General features: G+C 30.8%; 1 protein-coding gene across 4 annotated transcripts in view; it reads right to left on the bottom strand.

Annotated features, from left to right (window-relative positions):
• Nucleotides 1-26,763, bottom strand: part of LOC124532510 — a 167,290-nt gene that overhangs the window by 91,404 nt on the left and 49,123 nt on the right. Inside the window, exons 1-2 of one of the 4 annotated variants that reach the window (XM_047107424.1) lie at nucleotides 25,346-25,430; nucleotides 23,836-24,131 (exon numbers count right to left, since the gene is read on the bottom strand). The exons of 2 other annotated variants lie outside the window; for them this stretch is intronic. The gene's annotated coding sequence lies outside the window, so the exon portion shown is untranslated. Of the gene's footprint in view, nucleotides 1-23,835; nucleotides 24,132-24,995; nucleotides 25,197-25,345; nucleotides 25,431-26,763 lie in introns of those variants that run through there. One more of the 4 variants, XM_047107425.1, reaches the window with a different exon arrangement.

Genomic DNA, 26,763 nt, shown 5'->3' with positions numbered 1-26,763 from the left:
TAAGAGCAAGATGGCGACATTTTAGTCTTGTTGAATTAGCTTAGCTTAGCTGGATAAGTAGCATTATCAATATATTTTTTGTTTGTTATGTTAAATTAGAATTATGAGATTGTCTACTAATTTTAATTCGTGTATGTCACAACTTGACTTTTTAAGCGTATCAGACAAAATAGCACTATAGCAATCGGTCGAAACATTTCTGAGGAGGGTTGGTCCCTGATAGGTTAACTAAAAAACTAACAATTGAAAAATATTTTGCACAGCACAACGGTCAAACCTAATAATAATTTCGCTGATTACCGTAAAGATAGAGTTGATATTATAATACTAAAAATATGCTTCATATCAATTTACTTATATTTAAAAAATACTTATCAATACTTATATTTAAAAAAAATCATACCTATATTTTTTAAATGTTATTTCTTTAATAATAAATATTATTTTATTTTTATCCGACGCTTTGAATTAAAAATACTTGTCCGATGTTAAAAAGATGCGCGCATTTATATTGTTACAACTGGTTCCTTTCTTGACCCTGATAAGCGTTTATTTTAAACATAATATATTTACTTTATAGCATAAAAACCTTAATCGGTACCCGAGTGATATATTAATACATTATTAATTATTGGCATTGTTATATAGTTTGAAGAAAATTTAGTATACAATTATAAGTTATGTTAAATATTTATCGCCTTCAAACATTTCCTCTGATGAAACAGTATTGAAAATAAAATCGTTACAAATTAAAAACCAGTAAAATTATATTTATTGATTTACATGAAACATGATACTTATCACAAATAAAAATATGTGGATATGTTTGATCCAATTATTTTTGCACAAGTCACCTCCTAATAATTCAACATAGTAAATAGAGTAGTATCTGTGGTCATGTTCATATCTCTTCTCCTGTAATTTTTTTGAATCGTGACTTAGAACCTATTATTACGTGTATCAATTTAATTGATATGACGATATACACTTTGGACGGTAAATTAACAGATAATTATAGGTAGCTAGCTGGATTTACATAATAAAGATGATTGTTTGCATACACAAAATATAAAAACTCCCTATTAATAAAAACTTAAGACGTCATAGATATTCGCACTTATATTTTTTTTAGAAATCGGCTTAATGTCGTGTGTTCATTACCTACTATTTAAAATCATTAAAAAACAACGTTTATTATTAATATTGCACAACTTTGTTTAAGTTTTCATTTTATATGTGTAACATCTTTTCACTCACTTTCTCGTAACCCATGGAAATGATTACTTAAAAATGAATGGAAATGTGTAACAGGGCCGTTCTTTAATTCGGCCAATGAGGCCTCATGTTTCGAAATAGTATTAAAGTTGCTTATTACCAAGACGAAATTTCTGATGCTCAAGTCCTGTACGATTAATTTGAAGCTATTTTTTTTTGATGTATTTGTATTTAACTGTCATGACTTTATACTTTTTAATTTCGAGAAAGAGTAAATACTGGGTGGTTTATCTCGGTATAATTTGCATTCTGAACAAGTGGTAGCTTCATTTAATATAGTTTGTTAAATGACCTTTCAAAATTGCTTGTAAAATCGTACTTGAATAAAGGTTTTTTTTTTTTTATTTTAATTTTTTAATAACAAAGCAATAATTATTTATCAAGTCACTAAAGAGATGTTTATTCTTCACATTATAGTTGATATATATTTTATGTTCATGCTTTTTAATCCTTCAACGAGCAATTGAATGGCAATGGCCTTGTATAAGTGGCTTGGATTGTCAGTGCGTTGTTGATAAGGGAACAAAGATACCGGCGATTGATAAGAAAACAATAGTCGGAAAATTATTTAGTAAGTTATTTCCACAAGTGCTGGGTATTTGAAATCAATGAAAGGATTTTGTTTTTAATATAAAATACGTAAGCATTTATTTACGTCATGATTGACGGTTACTTGGTGGTAGAGCTTAGTTCATTCCGTCCGGGCGGGTTCCACTCATTCGTTATTGTACCAAACAGTAATATTAATTATTGTAGTGTTTCGGTTTGAATGGTAAGTGAGCCAGTGACTGTATTAGTCACAAGGGACATAAGATCTTAGTTCATCAAGGATGATGGCACATTGTAAGGAATGTTTAATATTTCTTCCAAACCAATCTACGGTCGATTGCGACCTCGTACTATCAAGTGGCCAATTTTCTCGCCTAACTATAGTACAAAAAAAAACGGGTAAATGTTCATTGCAAATGTTGCTATGTAATCGCGTAGATTTGAAAATCTAATATCAATAATTTGTGTTTTCACTGCTTTACTGTTTAAATATTCCATATGAGATCTAACAATAACATATTACTTAAATATGTTTAGTTAAATGCACACATGCTATGTTTATCTAGGGTTTAATAAGAATATATTACTCTCCAAACTGCAGTAGAAAAGCATGTTTCTTGATAAACGTGTCACATATATTGTATATTTTATTCAAGTTTTGAACGTGATTATACTTTTTTATTTCGACAGACCAGATAATCTCGAAAGAGTTACAATTTTCATGGACGTAAGCTGATTGTCTTTACAGATATAAACGAAAGTTTAAAAAGTACAGCGTTGATATTTTCTAAGGTCAAATAACGTCATTTTAGAGTGTCTTTGGGATAGATAAGACAAAAATGGTTATACATTATGGTATATTGGACGTTTGACTATATCATCATACATTTTAAATGGGATCATTTTCAATTCAGAATTTATTTTTATTTTGAAGAATAAATTTATGGAAAGTTTTTGAAACTGACAAGTTGTACCTCTAATAAAATTAACAAGCGATTAATGAATTGCCCCTTAGGTTAAATTACCAAAGAGCATATTGTCAAGTCATCGTTGGGCTTTTGCACAATATATTATTTTGGACGCATTATGTTTTGATGGGATGAACGATGAGTACATTATTTTCATTTCTTCCTTAATATGACCGACGTATTTGGGTAGCCCAACCAAGAACACGTCAAGCTTACTTGCTTGGGTTTTTTTAATTGAGTCATAGTGTACTAATCACCATCATGATATATTCACCAGACTACTAATACATTTATGTACATTTAAAAAATATAATAAGTCAGTTGATTACAAGACGCAAACATAAATGTCATTTAAATAAAATGTGCAAGTAATAAAATATAATAGTTTATTCAATGTCAACAGCAGATTCCTAAGAAAGCATAAAATAGATTTTCACCGGCGTCATAGCGGGGTTTGAATAATTGAAGGGTTGTTCCCTCCAGACGGAGGGGAATTGTCAATAGAAAATGAAATAGCTACATACAATAGTTCGCGTATGTGCTTTACGTAAACTCGAATAAATATATTTCACTCATATTATAAATACATAGTGGCTGTTTTTATTAAATTATATTTTTTAAGACTTCACTGTCATTTATAACATTCTACAAAACAAGTGAAAATCACTTAAAGCCAATCCTATATTCAGATTATGTGTATTATAGATATTTATATCGATATACATACAAGTGGGTGTGTGTATACGCGTGTGTGTATGTATATAATATGAAGGTTTGTAAATTGTACGTTCTGACATTCAACACGACTTAAAATGAGGTGAAAACTGGTTAAAATGTTTTCATAATAGAATATTAGCCCACTGAGAAGATAGACTAGGTCTGAGTAGATCTATAGACTAGATATAATCACATACTTATGGGTCATTTCTATTGTTTTATCATATTAAACATGCTACCAGAAGCATAAAGCCTTAACTGTTAACATATTTGAGTGCACTTAATGTATTTCTACTTCCACACCGCACTATTATAGCTGGGCTTAAGGTAATATATAATAGATTATAATAATAGTCACATAATTTATTACGCTTTCTTAAAAAGGATTTAGATTCAATTGTTGATGCAGTAACTATAATTACTTCATAAATCATTCAACAACGTATTCTTTGTTAATACATTTGAAAACATGTTAATATAATAAAATTAAATATAAGTTTTGATTGTAGCATTAAGTAGAATTTAACGAAAGTTTAAATAAAATAATTCGACAAAGTATAAAATATATAACCTATATAACCTACCCTTACATGGTACTAGGTGCATAAATTATGAAGGTACTGTAAATTTGTAAGGAGTTATAAATGAGTCATTGTAATACTATATATTTTATTATATCTCAAATTATTACAAGCTAATAACACGTGTAATATCAAAAAGTAGTGGTATTAGTTTTTTAAAAAAAACAGCTCAGAAATAGTTTAAATAAATCATGAATAATTCATTGTATAAATTAAGTAAGGTTCAATAGTGAAGAAGTTTGTTCTTCGGGTGATTTTATGAAATTAACCAAAGGTAATTCAAGAAATGAAGCTTATAAATACATATAAAACAACGAAAATTATACCGTTTCTTTCAATTTTTTTGTTCATTCATTCATTTCATTCATTTGACGAATATACAATCAAATTACACGATTTTATAAAATTTTCCTTTCGGTAAAACAGGACAATAATAATTTAATGAAACGATTTAAATAAATAATTAACGTCTACAATTGGTTGTCTGTAACGCGTTTTATGACAATAACGTATTGTTTATTTGTTAAAATCTTGTTTTATGCGCTTTGCGGCAGATATAACTGGTAATAATTTTATCATACACCGCATTTATTTGCAATTATAAACGTTGAATCTGAAACCGAGATAAAGATATCAATCATTACCTACGGAATAAACTACTTCAGTGATATAATAAGGATTTATAAAATGTCTATTGGAACACATTTTAAATTGTTGTTTCTCATGAACTACGCTATTCGTTGAATTTCAGCGGTCACTTTCAATGCCGTAACCTTTGTCCTTCGTGTGCTTTTTGGCAAATTGGCTATTTGTTAGAGTAATAGTAGCTCCACCTAAGTCTCTAAATGTAAATAATATTTCTAATCTGACCTCTAAAGCACTTTAGGGAGTTATTATACATATTTTATTTATCTAATCTACTCGAATTATATAAAATAAGTGAGAGTCAGAGCCGCACACTAAGGGTTCTTTAAATTTTATATAATGCTATAATTAAATTATTCTGTAAAGATTTAGACAGGTGCCGTGTAGGCTTAGTTCCATAGTTCCATAAGTATTCTTGTTTTCAGTTCCCTACTCAAAACTCCCTACTTTAGGGTTACCACCCTACAACATACATATATACTTAAAGATTGTCCTCAAGTGGTATCAACTTCATACTAATATAAAAATATACATATTTCAATATTACCGACTTACTTAAACTATTAAGATACGAACCAGTCTTGGAGTTTTAATATAATTGATTTTACTTTTAATATTCTGAAGTGTAAAATGTATGAAACAAGTATTTCCTCAAAGATCGCTTTTAAACATCTGAAACAGAGAAGTTGCGCATGCGCAGCCGAAAAAAAACTCCAAATTATATTATATCTATTTTAATACCAATTTCTGTTCCTTTATCAAACTACACTTTTGATGTTCAAAAATCTTCGATAAATCTGTACTTTTAGCAGTTTTATATATTGCCTGGCTATGATGAAAAACAATTATTTTGTTTGATTCAGAATCTTCAATTATGGAATGCTGTAGCGTGTTATCGTACACATTGTTATGATCAAACGTCGTTAAAGTAGAGATATCTCTTTAATGCCTCAGATAATAATATAACGTGTTTACCGACACGATACTATCGTGCTCTTGTGGCTTTAAACTATTTGTTTAGTTGTTGTGTAGTTCTTCCCTATATTTTGTAATTTATAGGTATTGTAGTTGCTTTCTACGCCTTCTATTGTAGTACAATTATATATTTAATTATCCTTTTAGAAAAACATTGGGGTTATAATTTTAGTAAATATTATTGGAGGTAGTGAAACTAGCCTAGCTTGTACTTAATAATATTTAGTAAAATTTAGTTGGTGGTAGGGCGTGTGCCGGTATAGGCACCACCCACTCATCATATATTCTGCCACAAAATAGCAATGGATACTTAGTATTGTTGCGTTTCGGTTTGAAGGTATTTTTTTATTTAGGTTCTTGTGAGCCATTATAATTACGGGCACAAGAGACATAAAATCTTCGACATCGTCCCACGGTAGGTGGTGTATTATATAGCATGTATTTGCCCTAAAGCGTGAAATTAATTTCACGCTTTAGGGCAAAGCTTGATAAATGAATAGCGCTAATTTAAGGCAAATAAAAGGTTGGCGATGCATTGGTGATCTAAGGAACGATTACTTTTTCTTAGAGCGCCAATGTCTATAGATAGTGGTCACCACTTACTATCAGCTGACCCGAAAGTGAAGAGCGTCACGTGTTATTGACACTTACGTTATTTCTATATACATATAAGTTCTGGATAAAGTGTATGTAATTTTGTCGTGAATTTCCTTATGTGAAATTCGTAAGGTATGACAAAGTTATTCGAAAAGCGAAAAAAATTATTATGAGATAATTTTAAGATCTTTGTGATCTTTAATTGCCAGAATATAAAAAACCACTCAGACATAATTTATAATTGTTTTCAATGTATATTCTCAGGGTCATCGTTAACAAGTTATAAAAGTATTAAGGCATGATACTTCTTCAAAGATAACATTAAAAATTTATAAGTAACGTTTGGTAATTGGAAGAGAAAAATATACTGTGAAAAAAAGAATATATGATCATTTTCAGCCTTTAAGCTTGTGCAAATTGATAACTCATGAATTTATAAAGATACATTTTATAGTCATAAAGAACGTTCTTATAGAAATAAGTAGTCCTTTATTATCGTTAAAGGGGAAGTAAGTCAAAGTATAAGTGATATAACATCTTAATCCCCAAGGTTGGGGGCGCACTAGCGATTTAAGGAATAGTTAATATATCTTACAGCATCATTTATTATGGGCGGTGGTGATCATGCTGTCAACTTCCTTTATAAAAAAATCCAAGATTTTAATATCAAAATGAAACAGCTGAAACAACAGTTTAAATACAATGTCATTGCTAATAAACTTGAGACTATTTGTTTTACGAATAATGTAAGGTTATCATAATATACTATAGATTAGTTTATATTTATTTAAACGGGAAATTATTTTTGAGAAATTGAAATGACTTTTTTCAGAAGTGATATATGTATTTAAGATCCATTTTTAATTAAAGAAAGAGAAAAAAATAATTTTATATTTCATATATGTTGTATGTAACTATTAAAAAAAGAAGTAGAAAAAAAAGCGTTCATAATTTTTTTTATTTAAATACAGGGCTAGCTTAAGGTAAGACAATTGAAGCAGAGGGAACAGCCAGTATTCCTTATCGTAATGATGGCCTGCTGCTTGATAAATGCCTCGTTATAAAGAAGACATATTTATTGTTAGTTTTTTTGAGTGGCGGTCAATGTCCTTAATTTTTTCACATGAATATATCATTACTCTAATTGTAACGTCACACGTAAACATCTTTTTGTTGTATATTCCAAAATGAGAAACTGACAAAAGAATTAAGAATGTGCGACAAATATTACAAGATGCTTAACGGCTCAGAAGATAAATTACAAAGTATTTTTTACATTCAAATTATTTAAATATTATTGTGTATGTAAACACTATTTCTCATCTGTGACTTTGCTCGTGTGTGTAGTTATATAGATACCCCTGTACATGGCCGTAGGCAGGCGGGGGTTTTGGGGGTTCAAACCCCCCCCGAAATTTTTTCGCTAACCGGTATCGTATTATCAAAAAAAATTTTACGCTAATTAAACAAACAAATGTAAGTATTTATTAATTTCTTCAGAAAATTAAGTCGTTTTGTCTAGATACGACAACAAATCTAAACAAAATGAATCATTTTACGCAAAGACTAGAGGCAATAATAATCATACCCTTATTCACATTTTATACGTTAGTAATTTTAGATACTAATGAAGACCTTTTACAGAGTGCCATTACATTTTGAAATGTGTAAGACAGATTGTAAAATTTCTGATACATTCTATGTACAGGGTTATTGGTAACTCGACGTATATCCGTTAGGAGGTGATAGGGGTGACTATTTGAAATAATTTTAACCCCCGTATGCGTGATCCAAAAGTGAACCATTTTTGAGTTATCGTGTTTTTTAGCTTTTTTCAACTTATTTAAAAAATATCAATTAAAATCTACTTTTTTTTTGTTTTACAAAAACTATTAAACACTGGATATATTATAGATAATAATTATTCGTTCAAATTTAAAAATGCAAGACGGAAAACGAAATTATTTCAATATTTTTTTTGAGTTTTTTCCTCAAAAATGCCTTAAAAACTAAAAAAATCATTATAATAAATCTTTGCCTGCAGATTGTTTTAAAAACATAACCGTTTTCTTAGCTTTCCAAAAATTTATAAAAAGAAGGAAATTATTTCAAATCAATCGAAATAAAATCAGAAAGGACGCTGGTGGAAATTCGTAGTCGAACATGAACGAATTCGTACTCTACTACTAGGTCCCTCTTTAAAATTTCCTCAAAATTAACTAAAAATAACAACTAATGAAAAAAATCTTACTTAATACAAATTTAAAATAAAATATAGGAACAGAAACCGTTCAATAGCTAAGTTATAAATAAGACATTTTGTAATATAGCTTAAATAAAGTATTAATAATCGAATCCGAGAAACTCTCTATAAAAGAGCAAAGCACACCCAGCATGTTCCACAGTGTATAATGCAGAATTCTATCCTTACTATTCTCACGAAGAAGTCTCTGAAAGGAAATTATTTTTTTATAAATTTGAGCTTAACGCGTATTCAGGAGTCGCGTCTTATTGGGAAAATAACTCTGAACCATTAGAAGCTACACTTGATAAAGATGGGATCAAGATTACTAACTATCATAATGACACGTTCATTGGAGTGAAAAAGTGTACAAAAATATCCTCATGTGAGATCCTCCTCAATAGTCCAAATAATCACCCCTATCAAATTCTAACGGATATATGTCAAATTACCAAAAACCATGTATGTATATTTTATTGAGAATATTCATACTATATTATTAAAAAACTGATAGTCGGCGCTCTTTACCGAATAGTCGCCGACTTCGAAAGCAGCCGAACTCCTGGAAGACTACTTTGGTGCATCCTATCTCTAAAAAGAGCAACCGCCCAGACCCGTCCAATTATAGGCCAATAGCCTCCTTGTTTCGTTTCCGTCGGGGTCGTTCAGCCAGTGATCTTCTAGATTACCTTAGTCATAGATGGGCGGAAGCAGTTGAGAGCAAGTGGGAGGCATTGGCGGCCACTCTGGACATAGCGAAGGCCTTCGATAGCGTATGGCACAAAGCGCTTCTTTCGAAGCTCCCTTCCTTACCGGGGAATTATGCAATTGGATCACCATGCCAAAAAGGCAGATCGGAACATTAAAGTTGTTATATGGTGCATTCTCTGATTTAAAATTCGTCAATGCTGGTGTTTCACACGGCTGCGTTCTATCACCCATTCTGTTCCTTCTGCATATCAGTGACTTGTTGCAAATCTGTAACATTCACTGCTATGCAGATGACAGTACTGTAGACACCTCATACACCGGCCGGGCTAATATTTCTCGGGAAAACGTCTGAAATCGAGTCATCATTAAACAAAGTCTCTAACTGGGGCCGGCTAAACTTAGGACATATATGATTGCTATTTAGCTATTAAAATATCTGATGACGGGGAAGTACTTTCCCGTAGTAGTCTCTTAGGCTCACTTAGTAGTTTCGGACCCACTGGCTAAAATTAGTCCACTTCAACCCCAAAAGGAGGCATGTTTGCGCGTTAGCTGCTAAAAATTTCTTGTATCTCCACGATTTCAGAACATTTCAATAGCCGCCACAGCTAGTATTGGAATACTTGACGTGGATATTTCGAGCCTCGTTTACTTCCGCGGTCAATAGGAACGCAAAGCCAAATTGGCATCAAAAAAACTCGGTGTGCTCAGCAAGCCATGACAGTATTTCACGCCGGCCCATCGCCTAAAACTATACAAGGCGCAAATTGAACCCCACATGGAATATTGCTTACAATTCTAGGCGGGTGCTCCCCAATACCAGCGTCTTTCATTTGTCCGTATCCAACGCAGAGCGGCTCGAATTATCGACGATCAAGTTTTTCGCAGTGGACGTTTCACGGCCGAAATGATGATGAAGCCCTTTTCGACCTGCTGGGTCCTTTAACTTTGCGTAGAGATGTTAGATCACTCTGCATCTTCTACTTTCGAATATTTCACGGAAAATATTTGGGCGCATTGTTTGGATTAATCCTGGCTGCGGAATTTCACCTTCGGACAACTCGTCAAAGTTTCACCCGCACCACCTAAATGTTCAAAAAACCACAACATCACGATTTTTAAGACATTTTCTACTTTGCAAAACCACTCTGTTGCACCAGCATCAGCGACGTTTTTTCCGAACCGATACGACTTCGGAACCATAAAAAAAGAGCGTATTCCTTCCTTAAAGGCCCGCAGATGTCCATGGGCGATGGTAATCACTTTCCATCAGGTGAGCCTCATGCTCGTTTGCCCCCTATAACATAAAATAAGCCATCGGTTGTCTTTTAAATAAATGTGTATAAATTATGTCTAATTATAATATACCTACTTAAGCTTATTTAAAAAAAAAACCTTTTGCTTTTCCTGGAGCACGAACCCCCCCCGAAATGAAATCCTGGCTACGGCCCTGCCCCTGTAGGTGTAGGTTAATAGAAAATTAATATATATGTATTCCAAATTATAAACTATGTCAAATGTCATTCAAATCTGTTCAGCCATTTCGACACAAGCAACAAACAGAAATACATAGAAATAAGATAAAGTTTCATTTTCGAACAAATAAACAAAATAATAATAAAATTTAATTATATTCATTATTATTGTAATTATTTACCGCTATATTAAAAATCACACAATTATAACTGTTGAAATTTGTTAAAAACATATAATGGCGCAAAAAATATATGTTATTTTTCTTCACCTCACAAACCATTGCAAGACTTACTTTGCAACGTCTTGAAGTCAGCTAAAAATAACTCAAACCTGTACACACCTTTTTTTAGAATTCTCTATGTACTTTATTTCAATCCGATTAAAAAGCAATAAGGGTTTGTACTTGATTAAAAGGTATTAGGGTTGATTCCGCGAAGAATAAAACATGCAACATACGTTTATTTTCTTGGCCAGAGTTATATTTCATTGTCTTAAATATGAAATACATAAATACCAGCTGTTATAAAGGTTAACAGCATGTTATAAAAGTATTAACAGGCTGACGTGTAAAGAGGATCCAAGTTGTATTTAAATAACATATTATTATTATAAACCATTACACCAGTAACACTTGATAAATTTAAACGTGTTTAATACGTAAGTATATTTGATTTTTTCTATCTTATATGTGTGATATAACAATGAATATTACAAAAAGTATGTATGTGTGCAATTCACATACGGTAGAAGAGAAACTTAATATTTTTATTAATTAATATATTATACAAACGACACTTAACTTGAAAAAAAAACTCGCAAACAGTTGGTAACGATAAATTCGTTTCGTGATTAATAACATAGTAACGGCGCTCGCCACATGCTAGAAAGGTCAATGTTAACAGCTTTTGAACTAAGTATGTACCTATATATTAAGTCAATACACTCTACTAGAGAGCAGATAGCATTTTTAGTATTAATACTATACTAACTGATATAAAATCGTGAGAGAGATGATCTTTGATTATCTAAATGAATACTAGTTTTCAGGGGTACAACAAATCCCATAGGACACCTAACCCTCTTATATACAGACAATCGAGAAGTAATTATTGCCTACATATTTAATCGAATGACAGAAATATTACACAGGTTATAGTGAGATTAATAAGGTTAAACTTAAATTAATTCTGCCTGGCAACAAAACCATACGGCCCCAATAATTAAAAAACATACATCTTAAAGATAATACACATCAAATGTGCGTTAATTGGTTATAAATTAAGTAAAAATATACTTAATTAATTAAAATAATATATCAGATAGGACTTTAATAAATTAGGTAGCTTCTATATATCAAGAAGTGATCGAACGAGTTGTGCCAAGTGCATAAAATACGTAAGTACAATGTAGCTTGTTTTAATACGTGTCTTTTGATCTTTTCACGTTCGGCTTATTTAATTTATTTATAAGACAAAAAGCGATATTTCATTAATTAAAGCATATTCGTTTCGTAACAAACTAATTAAACTCCTACTAAGTCATAGAACGATAACTGTAGATGAAAAAATAAAACTTGTTCTGTGTAGGATTACGATCTCTTTCTAATTAATTCAAAATAATTAATAAACTAGAGATAACATTTTTTGAGTATGCTTACTATCCTTTTATTGCTTCAGACTTTAATATATTATGTTTAAATACTTGTTATGTAAATTTTATATTTCCAATATTCAATTTAAGAGTGACTTAATAAATAAAAGCCGCCTTATTTTTATTTATTCAAGAAATAATGTTTTGTTTTTCCACTTTAAACAATCGCTATATGTATAAACAACAATAACTAATCGTTTTATGTCAAATGCGACAGACTTGAGATCTATTTATCATGTATTGAACGTTGATTGAACCATTTAGCTATAATGTATAATATAAGTACTGTTAATTGCGTTATATGTTACATTCTGTTAATTCCTATTCCTTATAGTTTACTACTAGCCGATTAATCGCAGCCGCGATGTTACGTTTCAATATAAAATTCATGATTTAATTTATTTATTGCTCACGTAGTACGTTTGGTTCCTGTTGACTATGATAGAAAACTTATTTCGTTATTCTCGTAACTCTCACGACAAACAGTGTTTATTCCGTGTTCCATGTGGCTCGGTGTTGTATACAACAGCAGCCTGTAAATTCCCACTGCTGGGCTAAAGGCCTCCTCTCCCTTTGAGGAGAAGGTTTGGAACATATTCCACCACGCTGTTCCAATGCGGGTTGGTGGAATACACATGTGGCAGAATTTCTATGAAATTTGTCACATGCAGGTTTCCTCACGATGTTTTCCTTCACCGCTGAGCACGAGATGAATTATAAAGACAAATTAATCACATGAATCAGCGGTGCTTGCCTGGGTTTGAACCCGCAATCATCGGTTAAGATGCACGCGTTCTAACCACTGGGCCATCTCATCGGAGTTGTATAACAAAAATAATTTCCATTAAGGGTTCGTGTCAAGCAGACAACCTTTTCAGGACGTCACGGTAGCATTTGTAAGCGAATTTGTGACGTCCTCTGAAGAAATGTCGTGGGTACCGTTATTGTCGCGGGAAAAACGTGAAAATGTTTTTCCAGCAAAAGTAACAAAGACAGATAGCATGTCGCAAAATCCTGTCTGCTCCTTTTTATAGTCTTCAGCTTGCGGCATCCCGAAAATGGAATAAAGGCTAGCGACGATTAATTCGTGTAATATTTTCTTTCGAAATTAATTAAAATTGAATAACTCTTCTTTGCTTACAATATACCACATATTAGAAGAACTTTTTTAAAAAAATATGTAAATTATATCCTCTTAACAACATCGGATGTCAGTTACGCTTTGAAATAAAAGTTTTACATGATGTTTTGGTAATTACCGAAGCGGACTAAAAATGTTTGTACCTGATTTGCGTGTGTTTCAAATAATAAAAACTTTGAAAACTTTGTATGCATTCATATTACACGAATGAAAACATTTAACAATATCAAATAGTTCCATTTTTTTAAATAAAAACTTCTTATTAAATAGGACGATTTGAGGAAATTTTATATTTTATTAGTATAAATTTTAAGACCCTCTCCCCTAAAAAAGTCAGACGTTTAAGCTTTATGTATAATTTGACACCCCATGTAGGACCTTTATAAGGGTGTTGGAGGAGTAACTACTCAAATTATTATTATTTGTCGCAGTCGATTCTAATTAAAACTACCTTTGTGTAGTTATAAAATAATTCTGACATGAATAAAAAATAATAATAGTTATTCTTCTATCTATTATTAATTTCAAAAATTCATATTGTATTTAAAATGAATAAATAAAGTACATCTTTCATTGTGATATTTTTGTACAAAATTATTTTGGATTGAATTAAAAACGAAATTGTACCTAGCTTAACCTATACACAAAAAAATGCATTCTCATACTTTTTAATTATTCTACTTAACAATTTTAATAATATGTGTTTAACTAACTTTTTAATTCAGAGGCAACTTGCCAAAATGCATGTTATTAAATTAATATTTTTAAAACGTATTACTTTCATTGTTTAGTGGTGACGTCAAAGCCAACAATGTCGAGAGACCATTTCTGTTAATAGAATACAATGTCTGCTTGCTCGTCCAAATTTCGTAGTTCAATAAGCTTATAAGTGTACAGGCCGTACACGCATTACATCCGGTCTAACCGATAAAATAAAAAAGATTCAAACCTAGCCAAATCGTTATGTTTTATCTGCTTATTTGTGTGTATAAATCATTTAGTGTTGCGTTGAAACCTTACCTTATATGTTACGGTTAGGAATCTGACACATGTACCTAAGTGAAATCAAAACTCATTGGAACAAGCTTATAGAATACGCCGTAAGCACTCCAATCAAAAGGCATCAGTCCATTAGTGGATCATTTACAGACTTAAGGTTTTTTGGTAATTATCACTTATTGCATAACAATATTTTATATTAATTAAAAATGTATTAACTTGATCTCATGCTAGTTTTAAACCTAACGTTATTCTATGTAGGAAATTTTATAATGGTTTTTTAATATTTTAATAAATAGTTATTTAAAATCAAATAAGCATTTAATGTAAATTAATTAACATTCTTAAATATTATTATTCTATAATCTATTTTTGACATAAAATTAATATAAACAATGACACAAAAGATAAAATGTCACGAAAAAGGACAATTTAGAATGACTGTTATAATCATTTATTCAGTAAGATATAAAAATGATTAAAGGTTGAAACCGATCAAGCACTACTGATTACTTATGTGCTTCATTTGTGTCTATTAATTGTTTCGTGCTCGGAGGTGAAGGAAAATATTCTGCCTATAAAATATACACCGCCAACTCACACTGAAGCATCGTGGTAGAAATATTAGAACCTTCTCAAAGCGAAAGGAGGCTTAAGCCCAGCAGTAGGACGTTAACAGACTGGCACTGGACTTTACTTTACTTTACATATAGATATCTTAGAAACGAACTACTAATATAATAATATAAAGTTTTAAGATAAAAATTCCTATTCTGGATTTCATGTTTCATTATCTTATTATTCTCGTAGTTATTACAACGAACAAACATTGTTATTACGAATAGAGTTGTTTTAACTGTTATAAACGTTTTATTTTCCTTTCCATTATCTTGAAACACGGAATTTTGTCTATCTTCACTATCATTTAAAAAATGACAGTATATGTGTATGTAATAGAACAAGCAGTCTTTATATATATAACAATCGCTATATGGTTATTAGTAATTAGCTTTAAGAATTTAGACGGATTAAAGATGCTCACGACATTTCACTAAGTAACACACGAAATACATAAAACTATACCAATCACACCTTTAACACGTATTTACCGATTTCTCAACCGACATTTTTAATTACAACCTTATCATTACAAATGAATCACTGAAAAACAACTACGTTACAGCAAACATTGTTATCTATGTAAACACTGTGAATGATTTTAAGAGTGGTTTTTGATGTATTGCTTCGAACCAAGGTTGAGGTTTTCGTTGTATTACCAAAACAATTTGAATTTGGAATTTAAAAGATTCCGATAATATGCAGTATTCTTAATAATTTAGTGTGTATCATCATTCTTATTGCATAATTCGCTCATTGGAATATAATAATACCCCTATGTGCACACTATATTACATTGTATATTCATTACTACATTTTTTGATAAGTTAGTTTTGCATTTTTTTAAAATTAAGGAGATAATTTTACGTCGTTTAAAAACGTTTATTTATGAAATTTGTCGATCGTTTATTGTTTCATTAACTCCCTTGTTTAATTAACTTATTGTATAATGACAAGCATACTGAACATACTTTTAACTCTATCATTTTAGCGAGGTATTATACTGAAATGTACGTATATGAAAATAGTTATTTAAAATTCATAAACTTTGCTGTGTATAACACATTAATCATACTAAGTCGTAGTTTTAAAAATGGCGTTTCATTTTTATTAGAAGTATAAACGAGTAAACATCTGAAAGGGAGGGATGTGCATATAGTATTGTAGCATTTTTAAATTGACGCAAGCAATTTCAATTAAAACTCAAATTTTCGTTTGCATGATTTTGAATTTAATGAAAATGATGATGAGTCTTATTTAATAACGACAAACTCAGCTGGGCATTGGCCTTCTAATTAGTTCCATGCGACCGGATCCTCTGTTTAGTCGTTTCATGAACAAATCACGTCAAACAAAAAAAACATATTTAACTTTACAATTGTTGGCGAAGGTTTTAATGGTGTACGAAATATTGCTACCCGAGTTTTAGCCAAAATTTCTCATCATTATATATTCTCATCATTATTTATAACATTTTTACAAAGTATTAATAATATAGGCGTTCATATTACGTGTCAAAATGTCACTTACTTTGTCGTAGATTTTTAAAACTAATAGTCTATAATCTACGCTATAGAAATATTAGATCAGTAGGAGAACAATTTTGATAACAAAACAATACAATGTTGTTACATAAATAGTATGATGTCATATAGATTTTTTTGAACAATGAAAGCGTTGGTATACGAATAGGTAAGCATACGTGACTTCGATCGTTTAAAATTTTGATCGCTGAGTAGAAGGGAATAGCAATGTTATATGTAATAGATAAAACCTGAATTTTGTTCAGTCGATATTCAAACGTAGCCCTATAATGCTAAAAATATCACGGTCAGATCATCTTACCAATTATAAGAAGACTTATAGTTCATAGAAATGGTTCTATGTTAGAATTTAATAATCTTTTGTACAAAAAAATGTTTAAAACATTAAGCATATTGGAGAAACATAACAGGTCTTTAATGTCTTCAACAAATTATGTATTATACATTGTGTACGCGAGTTGCCTAAAACATTTGCAAATCTGTCGCGTGACACAATAATAAATATTGTTATACGTCGAGACTGATTGTAAAAGATGTATATCGTATGTTTTAGAATAATTTATCTATGTAGCATGATAAACACAGCGTTCTAAATATATTATTATGTAACCACTACACAGCACGTAATTACTGGTTCAGATTTTATAGTTTACTTTTTTGAAACTAATTGACTAAATATTGTGAATATGATAAAGGAGCGAATGAAATATTAATGGGTACTTATCTTGGATTAACTGTTTCACTTGGACTTTGGTCCATATGGAGACAATTTAAGAAACTAAAAAGTTCGAATATTAATGGGTACCTATCTTGGATTTACTGTTTCATTTGGACTTAAGTCCATACGGAGACAATTTAGCGCCACCCATCAGATCTTAACATAGCTATGAATCATCATCCCGACAAATAAATCTATTGTGTGAATATGACTTCAATCGTTGTCGGAAGTTACACGATTTATAACAAATGCACAAGCGCTACTATATTTATAGATATTTTTTATATGATAGTTATGCTGTTTGTTATCTTTACCATTAAAAACAAATTGACGTTTTTGCATTGCGATACAATGAGGACAAACTAAACTGCTATTAACCGGCTTAAATTGTGTTTTTAAGCTTGGCTTATGCCATGAACATTTAAATGGTAATAATTAATGACAATTTAGATGTTTAATCATTAGCTAAAAATGATTACAGTCAATTCAAAGACTGCTGTAGAAAAAATCATAATCGTTTTAATTCCATTTATCTTAAAGTATTTGAGATTACCAAATGAATGAATCAAAGTATATGTTTATAATAGATATGTAAAAACATTGAATGTAATCTGTCATGTACTCTAGTACGTCTCTAGACGTGTGACCTTTACACCTGCCGCATGATTCATAACTGCTGGTTCAAGTTCAACAAATAAATGGTTCGTTCAATAGAAACCTTCCTGTTTATCCTTACGGGCATGGGCCGTAGCTGGCGTGACAAATAAACACACGATTATATTACTTATTAGCAATGATATTAAAGGTAGAAATCGAACAAACCTGATCACAATCACGATATGGGACCTTGTCGTGAGCCTCTCATGCTAGTCACGTATCAAATTATAACAATCAACGAATTATTCTTTACTTATTTATACACACGTCAAATATTGATTCACGAGAAAACAGTATTTTTAGAACAATTTTGTAAAAATATAAAAGTAAATATAAATATCTGTTAAATCTGATAAATGACACGCATACATTTCTGGACAATTTATAAAACTTATAACATAAAAATAAACATAAAATATTATAAAACTATTAAATTTTAAATGACTGATAAAAATCGTTTGATTGAGGAAGTAATTGCTCAGTTAGATTAGTCGAGACAAAGTCTAGGAAGGAAAGCCGAAATTATTTTAACAAGACTAAATTAACGCGGAAGACAGTACATAAGCGATAACACTTAGTGGAAATTTCCTCAGTGTCAGTTCTGAGATTACAAACAGTTTGTAATCCATCACTGGTTGACTTGAGTAAATTCGCAAACGTTAATATCACAAATAGGGTGGGTGTACACTATCAACACGAGATATGAAAAAAGTAATAAACGGCCAAAGAGCAGTAACACATCTTACTGAGTAGATTTTAATTGAGATATTAATTATTTAGTATTTGGATAATGTCTTTATAAATGTTGATTGACTCTTAGTTGATGTATATCTTTAATAGAAGTTGGTTATTTTTTGTTTTTGACAAAAATAGAACATATGGTTACGTTGATTCTAGTCATTTAAATAAAACAAAAGAGTGATATTTAAGTTATTGGCAACAATTTGCATCTTAATTCCTACCATAGAACTTTGTGTTTATATGAATAATGTTGCAGGCAAAGTTTTGATCATTTAATTAAAAGAAAATTTTCAAACTAAAGAAAATTTTCAACTAATTTTGGTGAAACTAGTTTAAATATTAAAACTTTTGAAAAATGTTTTGTTTGTTAATTATACAGATACAGCACCCGAATTAAATATTTTAAAAATCTTGACGATTCACTTCACGACGAATTTGTCGAGATTTAAAAAATAAGTAAGTGAATGTGTAGGCGATCTAATAAAAAAAAACACTCGAAATTGGCGAGGTTGTTGAAGTACAATGTACATAAAACATCTAAATAAATGAAAACAGCATTCATTTTAAAGCTAAGGATTGTTTGGATTCGTAATTGTAAATACTACTCAAAAAAAATACCACTTGGATATAATTTACTAAGTAACAAACTTCTGAAATAAATATGAAAATAATGATAAAAACCTTCGATAAGAGGATTAAAAAAAATATATTTGTGTGACATACCAGATGTATAAAGTAGCAGTTTGTTGAATCATTTGAATATTAAAATAGTTCGCAAGCCTCTATTTTAATTTAAGCAATCGATCAATCGGTGTGCAAAAAATACGCACAAGCAAATTATTTCCGTATAAATCAATGATTAATAAATTTTATTCATCTTCATATATTAACGTCGGCCAATTCAATTAAATTTAAATAATGACTTTAATAAGAATTACGTGTCTCAACATGTTATAATATTTAGTGTAACAGTTATATTACATTATGTGGGTAACGAATAGGTAAACTTCTTTATTATATATTAATGATATATAATAATTTGCTTGTAATTGATTTTAAAACTCCTTAAAATAAATATTTGTTAATTTTCTGCATACAAAGTAGGCACAAGATCTATGCGATCCGGGTAGCGCTTTTATCTGCCACTAGCGGTCCGCCCTGGCTGCGCACGAGTGGATCATACTAAATATACTACAGATTTTTTTATTTACGACATCACATTAGAAACTTCTAAAATTATCGGTTTTTCTTTACTATATTGTCTTATGTATTATATACAAAAACCATCCTCTCAAATCACTTTTTTTTCTAAAACAAACCCCATCAAAATCCGTTGCGTAATTTTCAAAATTTAAGCATTCATAGGGATAGAAAGCTATAAGCGACTTTGTTTTATACTATGTAATGATGATGAAAATGATGATAAAGTCAAATCGAATAAGATCAACGGCCTAAATTCTCCACTTAAATTTTAAAGATTTAATAGTTATCTTTTTCTTATTGGTGTAAAAATTAGTAATTATATCTTAATTCCATCTGATTCTGATCACGCAGTTGTAATGTATTTATAATTCTAAATCGTGTAACGGAAGTCAACGTTACATACCTATAGTCAAGACAATATAACATGAAATGTTCAATAATTGTAATAAATCTTTATTCTGAAGTAATCTCGTCGAGGAGGTTTTATAATTTATTCGCAATCTTTAAGGTTTTTGGTGAAATGGGAGAGGCTATGACGCATAAAGTCAAGGCTGTGCGTTAAATGGGATTGCGGGTGGTGCCATCACTTAACCTATTGTTTTTAGGACGTGAAAATAGAACAAGGTGAAAACAACAAATTTTTCTTTTACTATCTTAATAGACTACCCAATGATATACATAACTTCGGTTGCAGCTATACATAACCCAAATAAAAGTTAATAGATATGACCTGACCATGATACTATAAAAAAACGTGTTATGTTAGAAATATCAACGTAAGTATATTATAGATAGATGATAGTAGAAGTAAAAAAATTTAAGTTTTATAAAAATTGTAAACTCGAGTATGTATAGAAAAATTGGGATTGCATTTAAAACAGTATGCCAAGTTTTAGGTCGAATTTTTCTTAATTCGCTCTACTGATTCCACTGCGACGAGTGATAACGTACTCTCCGTATTATTTCATCCGGCATTATCTTCTCTCAGTTGTATTGACAAGGTCACTGCGTCGCTCTCGATTGCGATCGTAAACATTTATTTCGTACAAGGCTAGAGAAGTCAAGCGCTGTTTATAGCTAAAGCCTCTTTCATCTGTAACGAATTAGGAAAATCTAAGATCGTCGCTGTAGTTCTACAATTAAGGTAGAAATATGTTGTATATGTGAAAAATTGCGTTATCGCATAGTTCAATACACACGCTAACTAATTCTTATTGATTAGGTAAATGCCGTTTACGATTAGAATTACCCACGTACGTGTATAAGCTATTAATAATAATTTGTTTACATAAGGAATATTTTTTTTTAAATAATGCGTAGAAAACAATTAAAAAAACGACTTATTGCGTTAATGAATGAGAGGTTTCTTAGTAAGTATTGTTTATTATCTAATTATTAACTTTACTTAAATAATGACCAGTTAATAATAAATGTAATGTTTACGATATAAATAAAAAACGAATTTGTTGGTCGAATGAATTTTACCTATGAATGGTATTCAAGGTCTAAAATTACAGTAATGCACGAGAGAAAGAAGCATGTATTCGCAGAATGTGAAGGTAGGCAACGATCCCTTCCAATAGCATAATTAGTGCAAGTTGATACACGAGACATGCGACAATATTTTTCATTATTTTTGTTAGACCAGTGCTTCAAGCTACCCAGCTGGCTATGGCTATGTCTTGTCTACAATATGTTAAGTGAATATCACCCATATTTTCTACAGCTAAACATAAATATTTAATATTTTTATGTTGCGGTTTAAAAGGTTACAGGCACAAGGGACAACATCTTAATTCCCTAGGTTAATGGCGCTTTGGTTATTTGATAAATTATTAATCTCTCTTATAGTCTTGGCGGTGTTGATCTTACAATTCAATGAATAGTAATATTATTAATGCCTAAAAATATTGCCTGTTATTTTTCATGGCTAAACCACCAAACCCAAATTTGGTATGAAGCAAGCTTGAATCCAATGAATACGCAATATAAGATTTTTACACCTCAAATCTACGACCGTCTATGACGCACGAGCGAAGCCGCAGGCGAAAACCGGTATGTCATGAAAAAAAACTAGAAAATTGTGCTTCGAGGCGAGGGTCATAATCATAATACACATTATTATATAAGTGTAGTATTTAACACGTATTTCATTAAAGGTATTAATATTAAAACAATTTAAGATATTTATTTTTTATATAAGAATCAATTATAATGACTTGATAGCGAACACGAGCGAGACATTAAAACATGGAGTATAAACATGTTCCATCACGTACGCACTCATATGAAGATGCAATTGACTACTTTCCTTTGTACTTGGTGTTGAGAGCCTCTTTATAAAGCAATCGTTTTTTTATATATATTTGGCACACAGTTCAGATAAAACTAGAATGTGTATAGTGGAATGTTTTTATAGCAATGTATCTTATCTAAGGGATGTAAGAATAAATATCTCTTATTGATTTTTTTTTATATCAGATATTTAGTATGTAAATTATATATTGAAAAAATGCTGTTCTGTTACCGTTCATACAAATGAGTTGAATTATAAGAGCTGAATGGATTCGTTTTTTTATTAATGCTCAACCTCGCAACACTTAATAGTAACAAGGATGCGTATCCAGTAACCAGTACATTATTGAAGTGAAAAAGAGTGTTATTAAAAAAATGAAGAACTCAAAAAGCAAATTTAATTTAATAACCGGATGTGCTTATTTCCCGATTAAGTCTCGATGACATAGGCCTTTTTTACACTGTTATATCGGTTGACGTTTATGCTAAATGCTCCCATTAGATCATGGAAGTATGGTATCAGATCTTACACGTGTCTTTGCGCAAATACTAATTGTGCAGTATAATATCCCTTGCGCGTTACGTCAGTCAATTTAAGGGTGGACGCCGCGACGAGTATGTAAGTAAAAAGTCAGGTTTAGTAAAAAATATTCAATTATAATTAGATAAAGATATTCATTAAGATATTGAACGTGTAAGTTAATACGATTACGTGACTTATTTTCCGCATACTTCTCTTCGTTACCAAGTAATTAACAAAGTATGATGACTGAACTATATCTATTATTAGGCTACAACCTGACTATTTGTTTAAATATGCTAGTTGTACATACAATATTGTTCTATTACGGTAAGTGCTTGTGACAATACCATAATGAGTTTCATTTTTATTTAAATGAGGACTAATCTGAATTACACAACTTCAATAAGGATCGTTAATTCTAATATCTTAAGATCTTATTCTACGATTTTCTTTGCGAAGTTTCCTTGCTTGCTAAGAAATTAGTATGATAAAAGACGTAAAATAAATGTTTCATTCATTTTGTGCTGTAATTTAAATTATCTTAAGATATCACGATTTTTACGATTGCTTTAATTAATAGCCTTAAATAATAGGTTTGAATTTAGAACTCAAATTGAATGAGTTATTTTTTTTTAATTATCAATTTTATTAACTATTAACCTTTTTATTTGGTAGTAGATCAATAAACCTTTTTTATTATATAACTCGAATTTTTATCGATAAGTCATATCGTCTGTATGAATACAGTATCTCGGAATACACAATATTATTATAACAAAAAACAAAAATATAATTCCTAATTCTTATTTGACAAAATTTTACAACCACACAACTCTCTTTAGAAATGCTTTCTGGTAAGCTACCCGCAACCTTTTTAGGTTTTGGCATCGATAACAGCGCTTAACACATAAAAACGCCTTAGTCGCTCATACAATAGCCGCGAGTGTATGGTTCTATTCAACTCTGTCTACATCTAGATGAAAACGGTCGTGTGGTTAATATGAACTTACCGGTGTCAACAGGAATAACATCTGTTGTCAGCTGAACGGCAACTGACGCCTCATACGTGTCGACCTCCAGTTTTCTTTACCACTAATTGAACTATCACAGAACTCACAGGCGCACTGTCATCACAGCCACTTTGTTTACAATTCGTTGTTCGTTTTTTTTTTATTTACACTTTTTTAATCGGCAACGAACCAAACAGTTTTTAACGTCGGAACTTAATTTTCCTCTTCCGACAATTTAGCTGCTGTTAAGAATATTCGCACTTCAGAGATTATATACTAGCTGCTCTATTTATATCCTAAAAAGTAGATTATAAGCACATTTATTTTAAAATATATTTCTTAATCAGTTGTTTTAATTTTTTTTCTTGGATGCTCGTACTGCAGTGTTATAAAACACAAACTTTTGAAAATTTCTAATTAAAATATAAAATATAAGCAGAAGGTTTATGTTTTATAAATTGGTATATAGGTACGTTCTATTTTAAAAAATATAAATTTTATTTTAAACGTCAAGAAACGTTGATTGATTTTGTTACAGTGAGTGATCGATTTTAATCGCTATCATTTACTTTTGCAACCGCGTGATTTCGTGTCACATGATTGCTCTTAATGTCACATAACTTTTTGCCATGTCAAACCACAGATTAACTTAATTAGAAGTAATTTGTGTTTAATTTAGTGTTCAAATTAATGCGAACGAATGACACATCGATTAACGACACAGTTAAAAATTTAAAATTTCTTCGCTAATTAGGTATTTATTGTATATAATCCATTCTGAGAATGTGGCATATAATCTACGAATGCCTTTGAATATTTGTAGCTCGTAAAAACGTTATGACTTAACGGCTTATTATTTTCAAGTTCACATCATCAATAACTAATGCAGCGAGCCGCGAACGCACCGACAGCACGTGACCGGCAGAAAATCATTGTCGTCTCTCCTTGATGTGATAGAAAAAGTATAAAATGGACTTCTACTCGAGTCGTATGAATCATGGAATATTATCCTTAATAAGCGGAGCAAGGATAAGTAAGTTTTGCTTCAAGCCGACATTTGTTTCACATACTTAAACTACCTCGAATATACTGTATGCGACGGACTAATTGAATCGTTATTTCCGCTAATTTTGTCGCGTTTTGCACTCTTTATGTCTTACTCGCCACTTCACTAGCATCTCCATAACAATGATCTTAGAAAAATATTTTTAAGTAACGTGATTTTCCGCATTTGTTAAAGTATCTATGAATATTTATGAAGTCGAACAAGCTACAGACACCGCCACGGAAATCTCAAATACGAAAAACTGAAACGCACGACATATCGCTAGGGTTTCCGCGGGAACGAGCGAGGCAATGTCAAGAGCATCCGATACTGAGAGCGCGATAAGGGCTTTGTTTTATCACTTTCTTCGCTATTGCATAGATTTTACGTCTCATTCTAGAGCGATGTAAAAAGTTAAGCAAACGATAAGGCACAAAACGTATACGATTGCCGATAAATTAGTACCTGAGTAGGTACGACCGCGCGTGCGGTTTGCGCGGTGTTCGTCACACGAATGCCGCCTTGCGTCTCGACCATTGTTTACAACACTAATTACATTTTCGTTTCGATCAAGTTTACCGGTCTAAGGCTGTGACGGAAAATCTGGCTAGTGTCCAATAAACGTCACATGTCATAGGGGGACTACTGACAAGCGATATTGGCAGCAACTGAACGTGTTTATATAATTATGTTATTAACATAACATTTTGATTTTGGGGGTCAAATAATTCTGGCCATGTATTAACTACATTTTTTTCAATTAAAACGATAATGAATTCTTATAAAAAATTAAACATGGAGCCAAGTAAGCACAACGAAAAGCACTTTAATCAAACCGAAAGGTCGCGGTTACAGATCAGGGCGTGTATTATTGAATTTTTGCATGAGAAAAGTATTTTGTGTACAATATTCATCTCGTGTTTATTGATTAAGGAAAAAATTCGTCATAGCGTACTTTAACCGCCTAGTGTTGCTGTTTCCTTAACGAGGTTTTTGTCTAGGTTACTTAAATTACTTTAAAAAAAAGTGACTTTTGTAAACGTCACCAAATAGAACTTAAAGGATGGAAAGTTACATATTAAAAAATAGTCTTAATACAATACAATTAGTTGTTTTCGACGGAATCAACGAGTGATATGACTGTGGGTATGACAGTACGGCGTAATAAAGACGCATTATTTATTTAATTGGCTTACATTATGTAAATTTTGAAAATATTTGTTATTTTTTGTCTGTTTACATAATTATTGAGTTTATTTCAGGATTCATTTCGAGGTTTTTTCGTTAAAGTTTGAAGATAAATCCTGTGAGACAATAAAACATGTATAATTATTTATGCAATATTTATTACAAATTTATCTCCTTGATAATAATCATATTTTTCTAATATTATTAAAAAAACAAGTCTATATTAAAACTTCAATACTACGTAGAATGCGACGTGTGAACTATTTGATTATTTACTTGTCATCAATTTATTTTAAATAACCTCAGTCGTGATACGTTAATCTTAAAATTTTATTGAATGTTTGAAGTTTAAATAAAACTAAACCTTATTAACAAGTTTGCACGTCTTTAAGATCTAACCACAGAACAAATATAGGAACTATAACACAGACTCGCTCACTTTATTCGGTCATGGCTCACATATAAACAATATATCGTCACATGATATTTACTTTACTAAGTCTTTAATAAAGAGAAATTAGTCATCTGACTATTAAAATATAATTAAACGCTCCTAAAAGAAATTATTGAAAATAAGTAGAGTGAGTAGCATTTTCTTTTCCAAATTTATATAGTTTTGTTTGGGTATCAATCAATAAGAAAGCGCTATTGCTTCAAATTTAGCATTTTATATAGAAAATTGACATCATGACATT

Source organism: Vanessa cardui, chromosome 9 (assembly GCF_905220365.1).
Source record: "Vanessa cardui chromosome 9, ilVanCard2.1, whole genome shotgun sequence".
Classification (NCBI taxonomy): Eukaryota; Metazoa; Arthropoda; class Insecta; order Lepidoptera; family Nymphalidae; genus Vanessa; species Vanessa cardui.
This window is presented reverse-complemented; position numbering and strand designations above follow the sequence as displayed.